Source organism: Pan paniscus, chromosome 2, assembly GCF_029289425.2.
Source record: "Pan paniscus chromosome 2, NHGRI_mPanPan1-v2.0_pri, whole genome shotgun sequence".
Classification (NCBI taxonomy): domain Eukaryota; kingdom Metazoa; phylum Chordata; class Mammalia; order Primates; family Hominidae; genus Pan; species Pan paniscus.
Genome location: NC_085926.1, coordinates 186,433,484 through 186,437,774, shown reverse-complemented (window position 1 = coordinate 186,437,774; position 4,291 = coordinate 186,433,484). Strand labels below are relative to the sequence as shown.

At 36.3% G+C, this 4,291-nt stretch overlaps 1 protein-coding gene across 11 annotated transcripts in view; it reads right to left on the bottom strand.

Annotated features, from left to right (window-relative positions):
- Nucleotides 1-4,291, bottom strand: part of LPP (LIM domain containing preferred translocation partner in lipoma) — a 738,130-nt gene that overhangs the window by 322,811 nt on the left and 411,028 nt on the right. The window lies entirely within an intron of this gene.

The window sequence follows — 4,291 nt, the reverse complement described above, 5'->3', positions numbered from 1 at the left end:
AAGTCATTGCATCGCACCGAATCCAATTGTAAGCTGCTCTCCGAACCCTCACCAATTTATTATTATTATTATTATTATTATTATTTGGCTGTTTTCTTTCTCTGTGCCACTTACTCCATTTTCCAGATACTTCAAATTCCTCACTCAGCCAAAAACACCATTCTTTCATGCAAATCTTCCTTTCACAATTGCAATTTCTTCTGCCTAGACTGTGGTCAGCCTTGAAAAACTCCTGTACATCCTTTGTGACCCAACTCGAATGTCACATCCTCTAGCTGACCTCAATCTTCATTGTGACCTCATAATAAGACATATACACCCCTACTGAAGCGTAAGCTCCCCCTCTCCACCCTTCAGGCCCTGCAGCCACTGTCTGCCCACACAGTCCCAAATGTTATCACAATACTAAGCTATTGTGCATTATATGTGATTCACCTCAGAGCCACAGCATATTTTCTTTTCTCTTCCAGAAAAACTTCTTCCTCTCTACTTTCCCCAAGCCACTCACCTCGCAAACTCCTAACAAGTTTGTCAGACCTCAGTTTAGCTCAGATCAGATGCATTCAGGATGTTATGGCAGGGGACAGACATGATCATAGGAAATTTCCTCAGATCTTCCAAGACTAGGTTTGCTTTGTCCCTGAATATGCTTCCAGAGTACCCTCTGCTGACCCTGAGTACTGGTCTATAGCACCAAATGGAAAACTGTCTGTCGATACACATTTTGTGACAGGCTCAGTTTTGTATAACTATTGTCAATCTCCATAACCCTAGCACATAGGAAGTCTCTGGCACATATCAGATGCTCAATATCGGTTGAGTGAATGTATTAATCATCTCCTTTAAAACCAGAGTCAGTGGATTGAAGGGTAAGTATATTATATCTCAAAAAGCTATTATTTAAAAATAAATCTGAATTACCAGCCTATCTTTCTCGTTGTAGTTTTACCTCTCAGTTGCTGGACAGAGGTCTTACATGCTTGCATCCCTATCGTGGAGCCTGAAACCTACAAGTTGCTCAATAGTGTTTACTGAAATTTCATAAAAATAAAATATTATGCCAGATTCTCAGCCACTGAACTACTTTCTACAAATGACCAATTTATATGAAGCTCCTCAGTAGGTAAATTGATAGTGATATCACAAATCAAGCAGCTGGAAGATTCACTGCTTTCAACATTCACATTTCACAACTAACAATTGGGTCCAGTAAGTGAATTACCCAAGATCATGCAAATAGGATCACAAAGAATGCCTTCTCCCTAATCAATATCATTAGTGGTGTCTAACTTAGAAAGACTGTTGTAATCACAGTAGTCAGATTTAGTGTTATGAGTATGGACTCTGCCAACACCAAATCACCAAATACAGGTGATGAAAGCTATAGCTAGAAATAAATAGATCACTAGTGGGTTTTTGAAAACATGATCAGATTAAACAGGTGTTGATATGCATGAGAAGAGGAATAAACTCTTGGTTTGATGTAAGTCATTATTTGGCAGTTGTGTAATATCTGATAATTCTTCTAGGTTCTATTTACTCAAAGACCAGGAACTATAAGTATATCTGCTTCATAGGACAGAAGCCAGTGAAATTGGAGACAAATGTTTTACATACCACAAATATGGTATTCAGGCAATGATGATAACAGCAACATTCTATAAGACCAATTGTATGACAGGCTTTGTTTTAAGCACTTTAGACACACTTTACACATGGCTTTGACTATAAACTGCATCTTTTTTTTTCTCTACTAACCTACTAACAAAGAACCAACTGGTGTCACTTAATATGTGTTACAATGGTTTCTTACCACATCAATCATAAGATGTGTTTCAATTTTCAAGAAATTAAACTATGAGAAAGATATTTTATAGGATACAAGTAATAGAGTATAATACATTTAATAGTCCTAACAATCCTATGAGATGGGTCCTATTATCATCCCCATTTTAATGATGTGGAAGTTGAGGCGCAGAGAGGTTAAGGAACTTGTTCAAGGTTACATAAAAGCTTTAATGACGAGAAAAGTTTAACAGAGACTCAAAAAGTTTTACGGCGTCATCTCTCAGAAGCCCATAAAATGCTAAGAATTAGGTTTGTTTCTCTAAATGATACAATTGAACCAGTAAACTTTCCTCACTGAAGGGTATGGTGTTCTGAGATCTAAGAATTCTCATGGCAAAGTATTATGAAAATAAAAGTAGAAAGATAGCAATTTTAAACTCTTCAAGTTTTTATAATTTGCATCCTCTTTGCATTTATATAGCTCAGTTTGTATCAGACCAATTTGCACTCATTTGGATTTTGCTTTTAAGTTTTCTTAATCCTTTCATTTATCTGTTTTCTGTATGCATAAAGATACTGTAAGCTATTCTGGAAATGATAGTGTATTTGTTTTTCGATCTCCTTTCTCCCCTTCTCCACCCTCCAAGCCTTGCTCTGAGCTTAGTGGGCATTAAATAAGTGTTGCTGACTAATTAAAAGCAAATTGGAGATCCAATTTGGCATCATATCCCAAAGCATGATATTAAAAAACACACAACTCAAGCATAGATTTTTAGCTTCTCGTATATGATTAGTGGTATTCTTGGTATAATTTACATAGTGAGAGAACATGGCTTTTTGAACTAAGCAGAAACATCCAAGGATTTGGTATGAATGTTGGAGGGAGAGTTGGGAGGAGGATCAAAGGAACACATTAAGAGATGAGACTGTGATTTCACTATGACTTGATCATCGAATAGAGTCCTTAGGCTGATCACAGTTAAGATACGTATTTTTTAATGAGTTATTTGGTGAGGTAATGAGAGCTAACTAATAAAGCTAACATGAAATATGATACAGAAAATATGACACAGTTCCCATCAATGTTCATTTTCAAAACAATATTATTTTATGTATAAAATCATCTCTAAGCACAGAAAGGTTGTTTGCTGACTCTTGCTCCCACATATGAAAGTCAAGATATGATATTCCAGATCACCTGTGAAATTCTAACATGGTTATTAGGAACAGCAATCAAAGTGTAAGCACTTTTCCATCGTCTTGTAATCGTGCAAGGGAAGATTGAAAAGAAACACAACTGTTTAATTTTCAAATTTTTCCTCATCGAAGACACTGGTTAGTTGGGAAGTTATTGAGAATATAAAGTTAAATCTTGTTAATCCTTTTCCTATCATATGAAAATTCCTATTAGCCACACGATGAAACCTTCTTTTCTCACACGCAGGTTAAACTAAAAGCTATTCCAAAATCCCTCACCTCTAAGCCCTAAGTGACACTGTGCAATCTCCTACCCACACCTCTCTTTACGGTAAATAGAGAAGAGGTGCACATTCTGGCAAACACATTAGTCCACATCTACCCAAGTGAAAATCTGTGAGCTAAGAAACTTCTATACATTGTCCAGTAGTACATGTTTATGAAAATAACCTTGAAGCTTAGTCAAAGTTCCTCTGAAGTTATCAAATATTGAATGTTTTTCATTATTTTAATATCAAATATGTCTTCATTCTATTTGGTACTTTAAGTTTCTTTGCCATAATAAGATATAATATACATCAGACAAACATATTTAGGAAAAAACAAAAACCCCATTCAGTTTTAAAACTGCTAAAAATGTTAGCTTTGAATGGGCAAAAATAGAATAAAGCTTCTTAAAAGTTATCAAAGTCTAATAGTATCTCACGATTGCTTTCTAATGGGCTCATTACTATGTTAGTTTTGCTTATCAGAAGTTTAAATTACAGGTTTACAGATAAACAGTTTTAAAACCAGAATGAAAACTAAATACTAGTGGAACATTGGTCTACAGACCAAAGCAAAAGGCAGTCAGAAAGTGAGAGGAGCGGATCTCTATGGTCCAGAACTTGTTTACTTGCAAACATCTGGGGTGAAGTCCCAGCCTCAGATATTTGGTTTGCCTTGACTTTATAAATTTCTCTCTGTGATAGAGAAGTACATACAATGTTGTCTCTACCACACCAACCACTCTGTTTAAGCAAAAAGCCTCAAAAAGTTGCTTGTTTTAATAACTACATTGCCACAGTTTTGTAACAGGTAATTCTGCACTCCGGCCACAGCTAATTGGATCAGACATTGAACCCAAACCAGACTAGATACCCAGGAGCTGTGCTGGAGGAAGAATTCCTCCTCCATGTGTACTGGAGAAGAACCAGCTAAAATAATGGTCCTGTTGGTTCAGGCTTTTCAGTGTAAGGATACAGAAAAAGAAAAGCTGGGAGCAGAGATGGAATGGAGCAAAAGCCAGAGACACACGGCGTAGGAT